At 41.4% G+C, this 19795-nt stretch overlaps 1 long non-coding RNA gene across 11 annotated transcripts in view; it reads right to left on the bottom strand.

Moving 5' to 3' along the window:
• LOC105062320 (uncharacterized) overlaps nucleotides 1–19795 on the bottom strand; it is a 98989-nt gene that overhangs the window by 6467 nt on the left and 72727 nt on the right. For 8 of the 11 annotated variants that reach the window (XR_012503981.1, XR_012503976.1, XR_012503974.1 and 5 more), the window contains 2 exons: nucleotides 17932–18108; nucleotides 15985–16052 (listed from right to left, as the gene is read on the bottom strand). The exons of 1 other annotated variant lie outside the window; for it this stretch is intronic. This is a non-coding gene — a long non-coding RNA (uncharacterized LOC105062320). The remainder of the gene's footprint in view (nucleotides 1–15984; nucleotides 16053–17931; nucleotides 18109–19795) is intronic. 2 more of the 11 variants (XR_012503982.1, XR_012503983.1) reach the window with 2 other exon arrangements.

Genomic DNA, 19795 nt, shown 5'->3' with positions numbered 1-19795 from the left:
CCTAATGCATGTTTTTGGCCACTGTGGCGTCCAGCCACAAAAGACAAGGAGTGGTACTTACATGTGAAAACCCTGTTCTTTTCCTCTGTATTGTCTTAGCCATCATTGCAAAACAGTGATGAACACTAAGTGGTGAACCCAAATCAGTGTCGACATTACTGGTCCTGGAAATATCTAAAATCAATATTGGCATCTCCCTTCCTCGTGACAAAAATTAGTCGGGAATGCAGGCAGCCTCAGTCTGAGAAATATGGAGAAACTGAAGCTTTTCTTAGAAGAAAGCATGGTCCCCCACCTGGCTGGTTAAGAAGTTTGTTTTAATTTTCCATTACGTAACCTTCATACCTGTTGAGCGAGGCAGCTATTTAACTTTCTGTATCTACCCTACAAGGACAAAGGAATGTTTTAAAATTCAAAAAGTTCTTTAATATACTCTATATAATGGACCCAACAAGAAGAACAAAGTCAAGTGTTACTTTAGTTTTATCTTATCGTCAGTTCATTAAATACATCCTGAAATGTGATTTAATAGAGGCCCCAAACTGCTTAAAGAACACAAGTCAATGCCTTTTGTAAGAGATTCTGAGATGCTTAAACCATCACAGGGCATTAACGTTAGGATCATCTAGAGTTTAATTCTAGAGTATCTTACAGCTTAACTGTTATTTTTCCCTTTGGCCACAAAAATCCATGGAAAAACCGAACAAGCTGTGGACAGAAACAGTATGTTGAATTTCAGAGGGTTCCTCATCTGCAAACGGCGGGCACTTTTATTGAGAGTTCTAAGTGTTCCCAGGAAGTGTTCTCCATACAGCCATCATTAAACAAAGGGTAAAAGACATCCCAAGCACGAATGTTTGCCACGTCCCTTTATTTAATAACCCAGAAGGTGTTAAGAGTAAGGCTACTCTCAAAGATTCTATTACACAGTTAGCAAAACATGGACATATGGTAAGCTGCTCCTAAGACTCAATTGAACATTTCAGGGGGGATAGTAAACACTGGTAGCTATGAAGATTCCAAAGGCTAAAGGTATTACTTCAATGAATTATATTACAATGTGTTCTGGGTTAACTCCCTAAGGGAAATACCACTCCTTCCAAGTTGTCAGTGTTACTTCCCTAATTATTTTATGAACTTCTTCAGGACAGGAACCTCGTCTTATTCAATATACACCATCCAACACTCAACAACAGCATTAGTACATAGCAGGTGCTCAATAAATATTCACTGAACAGAATTTAAAAGGTCTTTCGGTTTCTAGATGAATGGACTGAAAAGCAGAGTTCAGCGAAAAGTCTGCCGGAGGTGGGAGATGGATCAGAGTTGTATTTCAGACTCCCACGTCACGCCATTCTTTAATTTGGATAACAAGGAGCTCAAAGAATAATTAACTGCTCCAAGGTATCAACTGTTCACCAGAGTGCCTTTTGTTTTTCATCTTCTGGTTTAATAGGAACTTTTCCAGCCCTAAAAGTACAAGAAGCAAGCATTTGTGTTGAGTATACAGCAACCTCCCAGAGGAAGGGAGGAGAATTTAAAATACCAGGTTTTCTTCCTATGAATACACTGCACAGAAGTTACCTACAGGGCTCAGCCGTGCAAGAAAGAGGCACACCGCTATTTTGTCAGAAGATTAATGTACACAGTTCCCAGCCAGAGCCACCCAGCATCAGGATGAGAACATTCACATCTCTGTGCAAGCTCCGGATACACTCGTATTTACCCACGCAAAGCACAAGGGATATGTTTTCAAACCGCATTTTAATTAAACTTCAAAACATCCCCCAGAGAATTTCCTTACATTTTCCTCCCAATGGGAAGACATTTACAAATTACAAAATGGGTCACCCCTGAAAAAATGGATTGTTTTAATGGTGACTCCTACTCCTGGCCAAGTCTACATTGCTTTGGGGTCTGAAAAGCAAATCATTTGGGTTGTCATTGAAGAACTGTTGGGAAGTGGCTCCAGGGAGCCACTCCATGGACTACAAAATAAAAGCAGAAACAATAACAAGCTACGCCATGTTGGATTTGGTAATTCCATGTACTCATTACTCTTTCTTTCCCCCATCATGAGTTTCAGTAGACCCCTTGAGTCAATGCAGAATACAAACAATACAGGGCAGCATTGTTTCATAACTGTCTGTAGGTGAAAATTTTTGAAAGCAGACATGTTTTCTTAAGATTTTTTCTCTTCAGACGGCACAGTGAGAGATTCTTCCTTGCCCTCTTCCTCAAGAATCAGAAATTGTATTCCATTGCAATATTTCATGACATTGTAACAACTAGTATGCCATAAAGCATAAGTTTGTTACCGTATAGCCTAATACAATCGGGCTAATATTTGTTTTCTATGAGTCATGATGTACCGGTTGCAGTAACCTAATTTACACTCTCATTTAACTTTTCCAAGCATCTCGTGAGCGAGGTGTCAGTTGCCTCATTTCACAGGTGATGCAGTTTGGCCGTAGACAGATTAGACAACTTGCCCGGGAGCACGCAGCTGGTCACGGGGCAGAGAAGGGGGACTCAAAGCCGGTGGCGTCTGACTGACTCCTGCATCTGGAATCCCTGTGCCATTGCTACAGCGTTGCAGTAAAGCTCCATTCAGAATAGACCTCTCTGAGACAAAACTATTTGGGTCTTGCTTTCGGTAAGTTCAGTGAACTCATAGGTCTGTTCTGCTCCATTCTCTTCCCTCTGTGAGGGCGTCATTTACCAGCTGCCCTTGTCCATAGCATCTTCTAAGGCTGACTACAGCCTTATATTCCACGAAGCTCATAAAGTGTGCTCTCTCTCTCTCTCTCTCTCTCACACACACACACACACACACACAGAAACACACACACACACCACACACACACACAGCCAAGAAGCCCAGGTGTTTGCACAGCCCCATGAATGAGCAGCTGTTGCTTTAAAAGGAGGGCGGCAGAGCAGGCGAGGGAGCGCTGGCTGGCAGGCGGGTGTGTAAACGTATACAGAGAGCCACTTTCTGTAAGAAGCCTAAAACATATTTAAAACGGGACCACCTCAGAGATGAAATCTTCCCCCTCCTGTTACCTCTCAACCTGCTCCAAAACTGCAATATTCCGTTTTTCCAAGTCTCCCCCGCTCCCCCCTCCCCCTCGCGCTGCCCCTCCCTGGGGTTTGCTGGTCTCTCTGTGAGCACTTGGCACGCCGCGGAGCAGCTGCGTTCAGCAGGCAGAAGCGGCCTCTGCATTTCATTCCTTCCCCTGCAAACAGACGCGCGTGCCCAGTCTGCGCGCGCGTCCAGCCCCTGCCCACACCGGGGCACGAGGAGCGAGCCAGCATCCTTTCTTTCCGACGGGTTTTCCTCTCTGGGTTGGCTGTGGGCTACTTGATGTACTTTTTTTTTTTTTTGCATTGACTGAAAAAGAGGAAAGAAAAGCTTTCCACTGAGATCCCCTTGGTTGAGGGCAGAAGAATGCCGTTGGTCACGGGAGGGCGCTGTGGAGGGGCCGAGCCCGGCCTGATTTGGGTTTCAGCTTCTGTCTGTTGGAAGTCACCCTGGGGGGGTGAAGGTGACAGTCACAGGCCAGCTCCTGGAGGCGCCGACTTGACTTGGGTTTGCGAGCCCCGGCCGCTTGAAACCTCCAAGAGTCTGAATTTCCCTACCTTTTGAAGTCAGTTACAGCCTTCTGCTTCTGCAGCTCTCGACCGAATCGCGAAGCATCCTGCCCAGCCCAGAGCTGCCTTTCTATTTTACAATAGGTGAATCTTCTAAAGAGATGCAACTCAAATACATATTTTATTACCCAGAGGAGCACACAGGTCTTAGGGAAATGGCTGCACATACTTTTATTAATTCACTGATTAGGGGTAAAAAACCGAATCTTTAGCTTTTACTGTGCTAGACTATTAAACCATGTTTCTCCAATTGGCTATAGCATTTGTTATCGATCTCCGATCTCCGTGTCCTGCATTTTCCAAGAATCACATAGAGTCATACGCCTGAGCAGTGACTGATGGCTGCAGCATGACGCTAAAGGCAGATTCAACTCTATCCTTCCCCGTGGATAACTGGTTGTCCTGATAACCACCTGCTCTTACGGTATCACAATCAAGAGGCAATTACCTGGAAAAAGAAATATCAAAACAGACTAGAGGAAACTGATTTGGTTGTTGAGCTCACAGTTCATATACTTCTTGGTCTTTCCGGATGCCATGTTGAACCTACAGTTGCTTATTTTAGCTCTTCTGATTCCAAATATGATCTAGCCACTCATTTCCTATTGAGTTTATGTTTTTCTTTGAGGGTTGGCCCAGCAGCAGTCTACTGCCTAGTAAATACATATCTTGTTAGTTGGGAGTGACTGGGTCCCCTGGAAACACCTTATTCATTGGAGTTGGAATTGCATCTTCTTGTATTCAACACAGACCATAGCTGAATACAAATCCCAGACAGTGTCAGTCACTTTTTACTGTAGTTGTAACGGCAACAATAATGCTAACCTCTCATGATTGTGTACTCAACCACTTCGTAATAGTGTCTTCGCAGAACCAAGTCAACCTTCGGTAATCCATAATAAAAATTCAAACTTTGAGTGTCTAAGGACATGCAATGTATTCTGTGGTAGTAAAATTGCAGGGCTTTTCTCATAGCTGAGAAGTTCCAGAGAGGTTCCACAGAAACGTAGGGTGCTTTCCTGTTGTTCCAGAGAAGTCCACATGGCAGGCGCCCTCTTCAACATGGATTCCACACACTTAATAAACATTTCTCATGAGTCAGGCCCAGAGGACACAAAGATGACTGAGGCATAGTCCCTATTTCAATAAACCAATAGATTACTTACTGCAATTGAAGGCTTTGGTAAGCTTTCTGCTGGTACCACCTGGAATTAGGAGGAGAAATATTTCTGCTTCAAATACTGCGTCCCTTGTTTCGTGAACACATGTTGTTTGTCTTCCCAGTGAAGGGAAAATATTTGTGCTTCCACTTGAAAACTATGCAACTAGATTCTAGAGGAAACTCTTCTGGGTTATCAGATTCTGATTCTGTGGGAGTTATTTCATAATTCTGTGAATTGTGGGTAACTGGTTAGAACAAAACAATTCTTGTCTATAATTTTGGCCTGTCGAGGTTCAATTAACTTCTTCTCAACTCCCCTCCCCTTGGGGAAAAAAATAGTTTTGCTTCCATTTGCACATTCACTTCAATCTTTTTTGAATGTGTTGTAACATCTGTCTTGTCCCCTCATTGATTAGTATGGGGAACAAATCTTTAACGCACGTTCATTTATATATCTATATACTTTTGATTTTTAAAAATCATCTTGTAATACCAGTGTCTTCCACTTGAGAGGTCCACTCTTTCTCCATTCCATGTGTTTTGGGGGACAAGAGGGTTAATGCAAAATTCTAGTCCATGGAATGGGTAGATGACCCAAACTTGGTCGAACAGAGAACTGCATTATCCCTGATTGGTTTAGGGATGGGCACACAATCAAAAACAGCCAATCAGAGTTTAGAGTTCTCCCCGGGCTCTTCTGCTGAGCATGATGGGAACGATGTTCTTGCTTCCCTGGCATTCTTGGGTTGTAAGAAAAACATCTGCGTTTTTCTCATGTTCGTCGTCTTCCCCAGATGCGTAAAGGAAGCTGCCCAGTACAGGAAGGAAAGAAGGCAACTCAGAAAGAAAATCAGAGACAAGAGATGAAAAAAGATAATCCTGACACCACGGTTTGTGATTTGGATCCACCTGTTCCTAGAGTTCTTAGTCACATGGCAAGGAGTAGTGGGGGCGGATGGGAGGGGAGGAGGAACAACCTCCTTCTTCTTAAATCAGTCTGGTTAGGTTCTGTCCCTTAGGTCTAAAGCATTCTGAAAAACAAGCCTGACTTCTGACTTTTCCTGATTTTTCCTTTTTTTTCCAACAACAATCTCTCTACTGCAGAGAATGTCTGTGAGAAGTTAAGCTGCAACAGCAGATCATTTGAAGACCACAGAGATAAAGGAGTAACACACTGCTCACTTTTATGAGGACAGGCTTAAAGCAGCAGGCAGCCTCTTCTGGGGTTTCTCGTTACCACACACTTTCCAAGGCAGCAGTAACTTCTTCTGTTACCCCTGAGTTCACAGTTCTTTTTTTTATCATCCCAAGCAGACTACTACATCTTCAAGCACTGTCCACCCCTCTCCCCAGCCCAACAATACGGGCTACCTGTAGTTGAGTTCTCCAGAGAAATAGAACCAACAGGAGAGGGAGAGAGACATTGACTCGCTATAAGGAATAGGCTTGTGTCATCGCGGAGGTAAGTCCAAGATCTGCAGTCAGCAATCTAGGGACCCAAGACAGCTGATGGTGTAGATCCAGTCTGTGATCAAAGGCCTAAGAACCAGGAGAGCCAAGGGCGTCAGTTCCAGTACGAGTCCAAAAGCAAGAAAAGATTGATACCCCAGGTTGAAGGCAGTGAGGCAGAATTCTTTCTTGTCAGCCTTTTATTCTATTCAGGCCTCCAGCAGGTTGGATAAGGCCCCCCAAAGGGAGGATAGTCTGCTTTGCCCAGCCTACTGATTCAAATGTTAATCTCATCTGGAAACATCCTCACAGACACACTCAGAAATAATGTTGAACCACACATGGGCACCCAATAGCCCAGTCAAGTTGACACATAAAATTAACTGCCACAGTGGCCTTTGTCTTCTCCTATAGCACCCTACAAAACAGAATCAAGACCAAGAAAAATGAGGCAACAAAGGGTGACTCCACAAATCAATAAATATTTAAAACAGTTACATAAAGGAGAAGCCATGTGCTATGTGATGAAACAGTAGGGAAGGGAAAACTCTTGGGGTAGCCAGCAATTAGCTTCTCTTCTGTTGCCTGTGAACAGTTTCCCTATAGCATCAGATTCACAGTTCCTAGTTTAGCAGAAGGAAAGCCCCAAAGATAAGCAGCCTCAGCCTCCAGAGAGGGCAATGTAGCAATCCATCATTGTCCCGGGGCTGTCTCACTCACCCCACTGCGAGATGCTTATCAAAGTAGTCCTTCAACCACAATCATAGTCCCCCAAGTTTCAGAAACACAATTTGCTCCATCCTGTACACCGGCAGTGATGTTTTAACACCCTGCACAACTACCCACCCCTTCGGTCTTGCTCTGGCACTCTGTATCTTTCCTACAGACGTTCTTTTCACACTGTATTTTAAGTGCCCAGCTACTTCTCTGTATCCTAGTAGACTGTAAATTCCATGATGACTGTATCTTTTGCTCCATCACCAACATAGAGCATAGCTTGGCCAATATTAGGTGTTCAGTAAGAGTTTGTTGAACAGGTAAGAATATGTTACCTCTAGATTTTAAGCTCCCTAAAGGCAAGAATCTTATCTACCTCACCTCTTTTATTGTAGGTTCATCAAAGCAGTGCCTGAAACACAAATATATGTGTGTATTACATTATTATGTATTATTATTATTATTATTAATTACTATTACTACTACTACTTCTCTTGATTTTTCCCACAGGAAGGCTCTGACAAACCACCCTCCTGATTATGGGCACTTAACCTAAATACTTGGGTACTGTAACCTGAATTGCCCCCAGTAGCATAAACATTTGTCTACTCATCATTCAACAAAAATGGTTTACTTGCTTTCAAATACACCATATTATAAATATTTACAGTTACATAAATTATGCTCATAGGGCTATAGTTTCTAAAGTCATTTCTTTTCTCTTTTTGTTTCCCGTGTTCATTGTTTTGACCATATCCTCTGGGAGCCTTACGTTGAAATCCTATTACACTTTAAGTCAAACACAAATTCCCTCATATTTCTTTCAAAGGCTTCTCCCAGCATGACCCATCCTCTAGCTGTTTTCATCCCCTGCTCTAACCTAGTCTTCACCTTCCAGACCAACTAAATTTATTGTCATGTGGTTCCTTCCACTGTTTCTTCCTCTCCTGGCTGTGAGCCTCTCTTCCATTTTTTCCATATCTATGGAACAACAACCAAACCACAAGTTTCTCCTCTTTAAATCACAGCTCAAGGACCAACTGCTCCAAGGAGTTTTTTTCCCACCCATCTTCCAATCCATCAGATCATCGCTGACCCTGACTCCTACCACAACCTAACCTTGAAATGACTGAATTTATAAGTATGGTGTGGCTGTAGTCCAACTTCTGGATTGCGTCAATACTCGTGGCTTGATCTCAGTATTAATCAACGTTAAATTTGGAAAGAACCAAAAGAAATATTCAATAGTCATTAAATCACCATTATAAAATTTTGCCTTTCATAGTGAAGACAATTAGGTATATTTCATCTGATTTTAACGACTCTCTTCCCTGCCTTGCTCCACAAGGGTTTTGAGATTTCAACAACACATGGCAAACAATGACAATTAAAAATAAATATCAAGACCAGGGGAAATGTGGATAGAACAAAACACCAAGATTTCAGAGAAAACTGGAACATAAGTAACCAGGTCATAGAGTCCTCCATGGTTATTAAAGCCGAACTGCCCATTAAGCTCTGATCTTGGCGCTCAGATTATTCATCATTAAGCCCTATTTTTTTACTTAATATTTAAAATGAATCCACCCTTTCAATGATGTGAAAATGATCAGGTTACTAGTACTTTTTGGAGTCGAGGTTGCAGTATAACTTAGTGTTTTCAAAAATGTTTTGTGTGAAGCAAAGTTCCAAAGACGTGGCATAAAAAGGGGGGTCTGTGTTCAGTTAGGGAAGCTTTGAGTAGCCCTGCAGAAAATAACCCTATTTTAGTTTGTAAAAACCCAGGACTCCCCAAATGAATTCGAACCCGAGCCCCCAACTTCCTCCCCACATAACATTCCACGGAAGTAGCTTGCAAGTGGCCCACTTGGGAAAAGCCGGTGTAGCCCGGCAACAAGGAAAGCAGAACCAAAACACCTTAAGATGCTTCAGTTGCATTTGTAATGTTTTAGTCCACAAGTGGGTGTACAGGTATTCATGATTTAATTCTATATACTTTTTGACATGCTTGATTTATTTCCTAATTACAAAAACAAAAGCAAACATTAAAAATATCATCTCCCTCCTGGAAGTTTAGCTTCCCCCAAAGCAGGGAGCAGAGAGAAATGGGTGCTGACTTCAGCCGTGGGGTAACCTCCACGGCATGTCTCGACTGTTATTTGGAACAACAATCATTGTAACAGTAACCGTAACAGCAGCAAACCTTCAACTCCTATCAATTCATTTCGCCTTTACAGCAGCCCTCTGCCTCAGTACTGTCCCTGTTCACATCTTACATATGAGGCTCAGTAACTCGCTGCAGGGAAGGGGCAGAGCTGGGATGCCAGTCCCAGCATCCTGACTCCAGAATCTATATCCTTTACAGGGCCCTGTATTCCACAAACCCCTATGTGACACAGGGAGGTCAAGGAAGACCTCCTCAATATGGAGACTTTTGAGCAAAAGCTTGAAGGGGGCAAAGGAAAGAGGAATGAGGGTGTCTGGAAGAACAGCATTGCGGGCAGAAGGAACATCAAGCCATTGCCCACGAGACAGGCTAAAGAACTCTATAATACACTCAAAGCCCTTCCCATCGCCCTGGACTCCATTTAACCTTCATTTATCCATTTCTTTAGTCCCCCCATGCTTTTTACTCTCTCACCTCTGGAATTCCTCTCTACAACTACTCCTCTCTAACTCCTCAAGTCCCTACTTTTATCAGTTTAACTTCTTTGGGCCTTGCTTTATGCCCCGTCTTCTGTTATTTCTTTGACTGCCTCATACTTGGACTGTTTCCCATATATCCCAGACCTCTGCTTTTCTTCCTCCCAATAGCTAGCATTTAATAGGTGCTCCCCCTGGGCCGGGATTATGCTAAGAACTCTGCTGGCGTCATATCACATAAATCCCATAACCATCCAAATGCAATAGGTTTTGTTAGTGCCTCCGTTTGTATGGATGAGGAACCTGAGGCTCAGAAAGACCAAGCGACCCAGCCAAGGTTACACAGCAAGACCTGGGTCCAGATGATGCCCAAACCCTTGCTCTAAGCGTTCCGCTCTTTTGCTGATCAAGCACTTATCACGCTGTTCTGTTACTGAAAGTTCGCATAGCTGTCACCCACCAAGCTTTCTGAGGCGAGGACTACGTCATGTCCCTTAGTGTGTGGCATGGTTTCTGCTACACAAGCTAAATAAACACATGTCCACTAGATGAGTGAGACATAGCAGTTGTCTCCGTAAGCAGGCATCCTTGGCTGCTGGAGCCCCGAGGCTGGGACAGAACCCTTGGACGAGACTTAATTTGATGTTTAACAGAGGCACCATCCAGGTACCCATTTTTCCTTCAGCCAAACCGCAGCATGTGTATTTCAGATTCTGCCTTTCTGCCCACTCCACCTCCCCTGCCTGGGTACCTTGACTCCGAACGCCCCTTCCCTGTTTTGCAGGCTCCAGTGGAGACATCTTCTTCTTTTGTCTATCAAGCTTACTCTGAACAGCCTGACCCTTGGTCACAGTCTTAGTTCATGACAGTCCATGACAATCTCTCCAACAATCCAGAACTTCGCCAACAAACTGCCTTGCCGAACATTCCATAGGTGACTTCCTCGCTCTCCTTCTGACTCTGAGCTCTTCTCTGCACCCCTCTGATTTTTGTACTTAATGTACCAGACGTATTTGTATTTCTGGTCCATCACATCATAAAAGATTCTTCAGTTGTTCTGCTTCCCCAAAAATTAATGCTTTAAGAAAACTTCAGTGGCATTTAGGAGACATTTGTTAAAATAAATTTTAAGTGTTAACTAAAAAATGCTTCATTCAAGTGTTATTAAAACTTTACTTAACAACCATGAATGTACAAAAAGAAGTAGTTTTAAATATTTTGGTGTGGGAATAAATCTATGTAATATTTGAATTACTCTTCTCTCCTTTAAAACTTTATAACATATCTTACTCTGAGTCAAGTACATTTTCTTGTGTCTATTCTGAACATTTTGTGTAGGATCAATATTTAAGGAAAAACAGACTCTGATATCCATATGTGATCATTTCTTCAACATAACAACTCCTAAATAAATAAACAACTCCCAAAAAGCAACTCCTAAATAAAATAAAACGTATCAATCATTCAACACACACGCAAGTTTTTTAAAACTCACACCACGGATCTGATAGGAGATACTTGAGTAATGATGTTTTGATAATTACAGATCTATTTCATTAGCATTAGATTATCTTCATTCGTAATAATGTTAGCTAAGATTGTCTGAGCATTTCTGAGGAACCAGGCACTGTAAGTGCCTTGCATGCATTATTTTGTTTGATCCTTCAAAGCCCCTGTGAGTTGGTAGGGTTTTTATCCCATTTTTCAGAAGAGGACCTTTAGAGTCATTGGTCCAAGGAACACGTACCTAGAAAGGTCATGGTCAGAATTAGAAGCAGGCAATGAGTCCAAAGCCTTTCTCTGTTTTTCATAAAAATACGGATTCATCCGTAAGTTGAGATATCATTTGAGAATTTAAAAATCAGAGTAGATCGTGAATTGTCTTTACAATTGATAAACTGGAAAAAGAAAGGAGAAAACTCAAACGCATAAGGTAAGATTTTGAAATATCCTACATTGATTTGATGTCTATTTTTTTTTCTGAAAAAAATTAACACTTCCCATTAATTACAAAATAGTTTAAAGTTATGGGATAAAATCCTTATTTTATACTGTGTCTATTTTAAAATGTTTAATTAACAAGCACCACAGATTTTCTTATATTAAAACATTATGGGCATTTTTGAGTCTCAAAATATACCACCTTTGGCCCCTGAGGATTATCTGATCATCTACTTTAGGAAGTTGCTTATTGCAAAATAACAAATTGGCAAAGAAAATAGTCAAATTTGCCAACTTAAAAAATTTAGCTATGGTGTCTATGTCTAAAGATCATCACTCTTTTATAAAACCTCTAGATTTTTTCATCATTATTAAATATTGACATTTAAAAAACCCAAACCAACAGAATTTCTTACTGTGAATTATACCATGTTAATGTAAAATGTCCAGAGTTTCAAAAAAAAATTTTTTTTCCAATTTAAACCACATAAAAGAGAGCTGGAAGAGATTTGAAGAGGTCACAAGGTTCATTCTCCAACCACTTGCAATCAAGACTAGCATCGAGAGGACATATTTTAAGGTTATTTACTAGAATAATTTCAACCATATTGCTAGATTTTGCTTTGATTATTTGACGTGAAGCAAAACGTTATTGGCATCATCTTCAATTCTGTTGACATCCTGGGAGTTACCACTAGGTGGCGGCACAGGAGACACTCAGCCTTTGAACGGAACTTTAATTGGCATCACAGGCGGGTAGGACAGGCTAGAGGAAGGTATGGAAGGGGATTAGACAGGCCACTCCTTCTGTTGATTTCAAAATCGTGGGGCTTTTCTGGCCACCCCCTTTATGAGTTCGGGAAGACAAGAACAAGAATTTTCTTTTCATGGTGGAAAAACAGTCACCCATTAGCTTATTCCCTTTGTTTTTTCCGTCGTGTGCTTGTTTTTGCACGGTTGGAGTGACCAGTTTTCTATTCACCGAATCCATTTTCCACACTGCAGTCAGATCGATATTTTCAAAATTTAAACAGAATAGTTCTGTATGCCTGCTTTAAATTTTTCAGTGGTTCAGTGGCTTCTTTTTCCTCCTTCCAAATGGCCCTGGATGGTCCATCTGGCCTTTACCTCTCAAAGTCTTCTCCGCTCAGCCTGCAGCACCAGCACAGAGACGAGCACTCAATCCATTTTTATTATTCTCAAAAAAAATTTTTTAATTGTTGTAAAAAAAAAAACCCGCATCGCATATAATTTACCATCATCACTAATTTTAAGTGCACAGTTCAGCAGAGTGTATTCACATGGTTGTGCAACGGATCTCCAAGACTCTGTCGTCTTGCAGAACTGAAACTCGTTATCCATTAAACATCTCCCCATTTCTCCCTTCTCCCAGCCCCTGGTGACCCCCATTTTCCTGTCTGTCTCTAGGAATTGGGCTATTTATGGTTAATAAGATAGGTTCAGAGATTGTATTTGTTGCCCCAAATCACACAGCTCTTGCGACAGAATAATTTGATGTTCATCACTCCAAAACCAGGAGTGATATTTTCATGACACTACATTGTGTTTGAGAATATCCCCCTTTCACCTTTTCTTCACACCATCTTTCAGAATTACAATGTTTGCTAATTTAATAGAGGGAGAAAGGGTAATTATTATTTTTAAGTACACATCTTTGATTACATGCATGGATGAATACTTCTCCACATTTTAATTACACTACCCACTCCTTACTATTTCTCCCCTCCAAACTGAACAGACATTTCCTTTCTCTGCAGACCACAGCACAAACCTTTTTACAACAAAAGTTATTCCACAACTTTTATCCTGCCTTGTGTTGTATGACTTACTCTTTTGTGAGTTATCTGTTTGTATCCTCAGCCCTGCTTTTTTATTTTTATATTTTATCAAACTATTTAATTTTTCTGAAATAAAGATATTAACCTTTGTCAGTCATACCTTTGCAATACGTTCTTGGCCAATCTATTTTCCTTTTTATTAGTGTTTTAAAACTTATATAGTTCTTACTTTTTACGTATTTATTTTTAATGTGGCCATTCATGTTGAGCTTTTAATTTGTGGTTTCTTCTATGGTTTCTAGCATAGAAATTTATTTTAGCTCCATATATAAATCTCTGATAAATATTTATTTCTACCTTCTTGTTTTGTTTTTTTCTGTGATTCAATTTTAATATTTAAATTTTTAATCCCACTGAAATTTACTTTGAAACACTAGGGTACATGTAAATTTACTACTTTTTCAAAACAGTAGATAATCTTAATACCATTTATTGAATCATCTTTCCTTTCCTTTCAGTTTTGTAATGACTCAACTCTATATTAAAATCACTTATATGAACTAGTTAATTTTAATAACAAATTTATTGGGACATAATTCACACTAAAGTGTACAATTCAGGGCTTTTTTGTGTATTCACAGAGTTGTGCAACCATCACCAACTAATTCTAGAACATTTTCAACACCTTGAAAAGAAACCACCCACCTGTCAGCAGAAAGTCCCATCCTCCCCTCCCTCAGCCTCTGGTAGAACTACTCTGCTTTCTGTTTCTATGTATTTTCCTATTCTGGACATTTCATGTCAATAGGATTAGACGAAACATGGCCTTTTATGGTGAATTTCTTTCACTAGTTGTCAATGTTCATTCATGTTGTTGCATGTACCAATATTACATTCTATTTTATGGCCAAATAATATTCTAATGTACGGATATACTACACTTTGTTTATCCATTTATTAATTGATGAATATTTGGTTTATTTCCACTTTGAGGCTATTTTGAATAATGCAGCTGTGAGCATTTGTGTGCAAGTTTTTGTGTGGACATATATATGAATATATAATCTTTTTTTCTTGCATATATACCTAGGAGTGGAATGTCTGGGTCATATGGTAACTCTACGTTTACTCTTCAAGGAACTGCCAAACTGTTTACCAAAGCAGTGGCATCACTTTGCACTCCCAGCAGCAGTGTGTAAGAGTTCCAGTTTCTCCACATCTTCATCAACACTTGTTATTGTCTGTCTTTTTTATAATAGCCATGCAAGTGTGTGCGAAGTGCCATTCAGTGTGGTTTGGATTTGTATTTCTGTAATGATTAATGATGGAGAACATCTTTTCATGTGCTTGTTGGCCACTTGTACATCTTCCTTGGAGAAATGTCTATGCAAATCCTCTACTTATTTTTAATTGGGTTATTTGTTTTTTTGTATTTGAGTCAGATCTTTCTCCTAGTGCCAAAAAGATGACCTGCACACAGCCTAGATCAACACTTTGTAGTAGAAATAAAATGTGAGCCACAAACAGAAAATTTTTAATTTTCTGGTAGCCATATTTTAAAACAGAAAGAAAAACAGCTGATTTTAATGTATATTATTTAACCCAATATGTCACAAATAATATCATTTCAGCACATAATCATTGTAAAAATTACTGGGGAGATAGTTACCATTATTTTTTCGTAATAAATCTTTGACATCTAATGTGCATGCTACACTTTCAGACTATCTCAAAGTAAACTAGCCATGTGTCCAGTGCTCCGTGGCCACATGGTGCTTGTGGCTGCCGTCCTGGATAGCCAGGTCTAGACCCAAGGAACCTCTCCAAGCCAGAGAGCCACCAGTAGATGGGGAGGCATGGGGAGGAAAGGAGGAAAGATGAAAACTTGTGAGCAGAAGAAAAATGGAGGGAGAGGAGGAGAAAGGAATGAGAAAATAAGAAAAAGATGAGAAAGGGAGTGAACATTTTTCTGAACCCTTGCAGTGCACCTGCCGTTGGATATAATGTGAAGTGCTCAGAAGCGACTTGGCAACAAACTTTAGCATCGTCTGTGTTCTTAAGTGAGAACATTACCTGTGAAGTGAACTCTTGCGGACCCGTGATGACTCAGTAAGTTAGAAAAGTACTTTAACACTCAGTTATGGAAAGAAGTTATTCTGGTTCACAGGCTCAGAGTGTGGAGGCCCAAATGCCTCTGAAAGGGTGACATTCGAGAGAAACTGTTTCTCAGGTTTCTCTTTCTCCTTCCAAAAACCAAGACGCAACACCGGACATCCCCTGAGAGGTGGATCCAGGCTAATGAAATTGCAGTGCAATGCATGAAAAAGGGAGACAATGGAGATTAGAATCTACCTGTGATTCTGGGGAGTAACGAGATTGTTGTGCCCACCCTGAATCCGTAGATGAGGAGCAGACGACAGTCGGGCATATATCGCTACACAGGACATTCATACAAACTACCCATTTCCAGCGTTGTTTAATGGCACGCTCCTTCCCCTATCTGAGGGGAAGGGGCGGGGACAGGCCAGGTTCCTGCTTTCAGTCTGGATGGGGGAATCTGGCTGATCTTGGGGGAGGGCAGAACGGACCTTCAGCTGCAAGGCACAGAGAAAGTGGTACCTGAAATGTTTTCTCCAAATGGAGCAGGTCCAGAAAGCAAGAGAAAATCCGAAGCATTCAACACGAAGCTGGAGAGAAACACACAAATCAAAAACAAAAGTTGACGGAAACAATACACAGATAAGAAGGAGCAGACTCGGACGGTGGAGGCTGGAGGCCGTTGTGTGTGTGTGGAGAGACCTCTGGCTGAGCCTAGAAGGGGAAAGAGCTCGTAAAGGATGTACCACCATGTCTCCACTCCAGTTTAATGGATGCCATGTGAATTACGGGCAAAAATATTAAGTATTAGTATTTTATAAATAGGTTTTATATATTCGCAAATAACTTAATAATACTCCCAGTGCATCTGCCAGACCTATACTTTAAATGCCCCACACAGATGAGTTGCAGTGAATGGAGCAGACCAAAATTTTCCATCCTAATTTAATTCAGGCCTGGCATCTGGGCGGGGTCTATATGTAGGATTAGCGCATTGTAAATCCATGTTGTTTTCGCTTGTTCCCTCAACTGGAGCCCTGCTCTTTACCCGCCATCCAGCTTTGAAATGTGGAGGCCCGTCCCTTTCTTAGACCACCCCAATCCCAACGGAACAGGCGGAAGCACTCCAGCCCAATGGAACTACTGCTTTAAAAAAAAAAAAAAAAAAAAACACTCAAGACATGATTCCTAATTACTATAGAGAGTTTTCTTTGGGGCAATTTATTCCTTTTTTTTTCAGTTATTTATATTTGTTCTTTTTACTTCTGTAAACCTTTCTAGAAGCATCTCTCACCTCTCGGTGTTCAATTTCATTTAATCAGGTTTGAAATTTGTTTCATGTAAGGTTTCCGATATTTACTGCCTGTCTTCTTGAGGAGCAGCAAGGAGGCTGGAGCACGCTGGTGGCCGCAGACCACCAATGGCCTGTAATTGTCTGACAGCGCTGTTCTCGGCGAGGGCGAAGCCTTTAGAAACCCACCTTCTAGTAAAATGCAAGTTCCCTGCCATGCTTGAAATCTGCTCTGAGGCTGCGCAAGAAATGCTACCACTGAAACTCACACAAGACTTGGTGCAGACTGGGGAAGACTGGGTCAGCTCCTAAGCCATCGTGAAATCCACATGGGTTTCCAAACATGGAAGAGTGAGAAAAAAGGTTTTGTGTTCTGTGTGTTCCTAGAGTTTACCTTTCTTTTCGTTCCTTTTTTTTTTTTTTTTTTTTTTGGTGGTTGTTTTCAATAAATGTTACAATTTGGTTTCTTTAACCACCTGGTGGGAGAGAAAAACCGGAGGTGGGGAGTAGGGTGGAGGGAAAGAAAGGAAGAGAGGAGACCCACGAAGCCTGGAAAGAGGAGAAAGAGAAAATCTAAGGCAAGGCAGGACGGTGAGGGATTGAGAACATGGAATGAAGTTGTGATTTCAAAACCAGGCTTTCGTGCTCTCCAGCTGGGTGACTTGGACGAGCTGCTCAGTTCCTTAGGCTTGTTCCCTCAATCATAAAGTGGGAATAATACTTAAGTCTAGCTCATGGGATTGTTGGGTGATTAATTAAAATAACGTCTGTAAAGCAACTAACAAATGTCTGGCACATTGTGATCACTAAATGGTACAAATTATTGTCAATTAGTAGCAGTGATGCAGATGGAATTAAACAGAATGAAATAAAATCAGTACTGTACTTCATTCTGTTCATTCCATCCCTACCGTTTTACGTGTTGGTTTTCTCGCTTTGGTGTCCAGGGAGAGATGTGGTAGTGGAAACTGGATGGGTAGGAAAGTACTTTCAAAGAACGAACTTACAAGGTCATGCAAAAAGTACCACAGAGCCACACCACAACTTCCAGGAACAGAACATAGAAAAAAATAATAGTAATTATAAGAACATATCTCTTGGCAATCACCTCTCTAAGATCTTGAACCAAGCCTTTCATTCTCCTCTTCATAAAATAAAAGTAATAATAATTTACAGACCTGTTTTCCATTTGCCAAATCTCCGTCCCCGGCACTGCTATCTCTTCCATCCTCAAGCTTATCGCTCTTAACAACTGGGATCGGTCAGGGTTCAGGGTGACTATCCTGGAGGTAGATGAACTTCCATTCCCCTTGACCTTGGCTACCTCCACCTTGTGGTAAACGATCTGAACAAATCTGGAATGGGAAAGGGTGGGAGGCAAGAAGACTAAAAAAGAATCTTGATCGTGCTCCAGAAAGCCTGCTATTTCCAGCAAGAGCCAATTTGAGTGCAATTCACTCAGACAGCCCTAACAACGGTGGCAGTGGTTTTCTTGGCCTTCGAGGACGGTGTAGTAGCTCACTCCGTGAGCCTGAGAGCAGTGAGCCCACCAGGGTGTGAACATTCTGTCCAGACTGAAGCGGTTAACATCTCTTGCTTGGGTTACTTACCAAAGTTTCTGCTCTTTTTTTTTTTTTTAAGGTGTTCTTTTTTCTGGCAACACCAGTTATGTGTTGGAAAACCTAAATGCATAGCGATAAACTGGATGCAGCCAACTGTCAGGGAAGAGGCCCACCCATCATCCATAAATGTGCTCAATTAAATTTTTAATTCACACACCTCACACAATCATATACAGTATGCGGCCCACAAGAGGTTGCTCTGATGAACTTTGACCACATGCGAGAGTAACGCAGTATCATGATAAAGTAAATGTGTTTCTGTATATTGCAATATATTACAGAATGGCATGTGTGTGTGTATTTCATACATACTGAAATATATTTAGAATATACCGAGTTTGTCCATTTCTTCACAGTAGGTACTCAACGAATTCTTGTTGAATAAAAGCATGAATGTGTAATAAATTATTTCATTGGCTGCTCCAGGCAACCCTGTGAGTGAGGAATCAAGAGGAATGTCACTGTCAGCATGTTGTAGCGGCTTGGCCAAGGTCACCCAGCTAGAGAGCCGCAGAGTCAGACTGAAGCCGGGACTCAATGGCCTCCCATCCCACCCTTTACAGTGAGTAGATCTAACCTCTTCGTGAGAAAACAGAAATCACTTGTTTCCTTCTTTACCAAGTAACGTCTCTGGGCTAAATTCATTCCACCACCTAAAGCTAATTTTCTAGGTTCAGGGTTCTCTGGCGTCGGGGGAGCCGAGAGATTACTATCCAGTTCCTCGGGCAGTTTTCATTCTTCTCCGCCTCTCCAGAGCCCTCTGGACACCCCACTGCTTTTCTTTTCCCCCTAACATGCTCTTCCTCACTTTCCTTGTTTCTGTTTCTCTGTCTTCCCCTCTCAAGCAACTACTGAACAAGAGAGAGTAAACACTCTCGCTTGGTGGGAAAGAACTACTAGGAATCCTTTCTGCTACTCCAAGCCCTTGAGATACCTTCCTAAGCAGCCACGGTGAAAAGAATTAAAAAGTAAAAGCTCCATTTACAGGAAAGGAGGGGAAGCTTAGCTGACACACCAGTCACTACAAACACACACACGTGCCCACACGCACGCATGCACACACAACCCTTAATCCTTAAAAAACCTTGATCTTGGAGAGAGATGTTTGGATTCAGAGTGAATCATTAGCCTCTCATTTCTTTCTTCTTTCCACCAAACATAAGGAACACTGGATAATGAGTCCAGTCAGTGGCTTTTTTATTAACCACTGGATATTTAAAAAAAAAAAAAAAAAAAAAAAGCCAAGCCCATGAGGTGTATCCATCCACCCACCCACCCAGGAGATAAAGAGACGATGGGCAAGAATTGAGGATTTTCTTGAAAACATTTTCTTATTTTAGGGGAATAAAATCAAGTCTCTGAAAATTATGGTGTCCGCGGGTATGAATGCCCACTTAGAATTTAGCATGTTCAGTTCCTT

The sequence above is a fragment of the Camelus bactrianus genome, chromosome 34 (assembly GCF_048773025.1).
Source record: "Camelus bactrianus isolate YW-2024 breed Bactrian camel chromosome 34, ASM4877302v1, whole genome shotgun sequence".
NCBI lineage: Eukaryota > Metazoa > Chordata > Mammalia > Artiodactyla > Camelidae > Camelus > Camelus bactrianus.
Note: the sequence above shows the minus strand (reverse complement) of the source record. Positions and strands in the feature narration are given on the sequence as shown.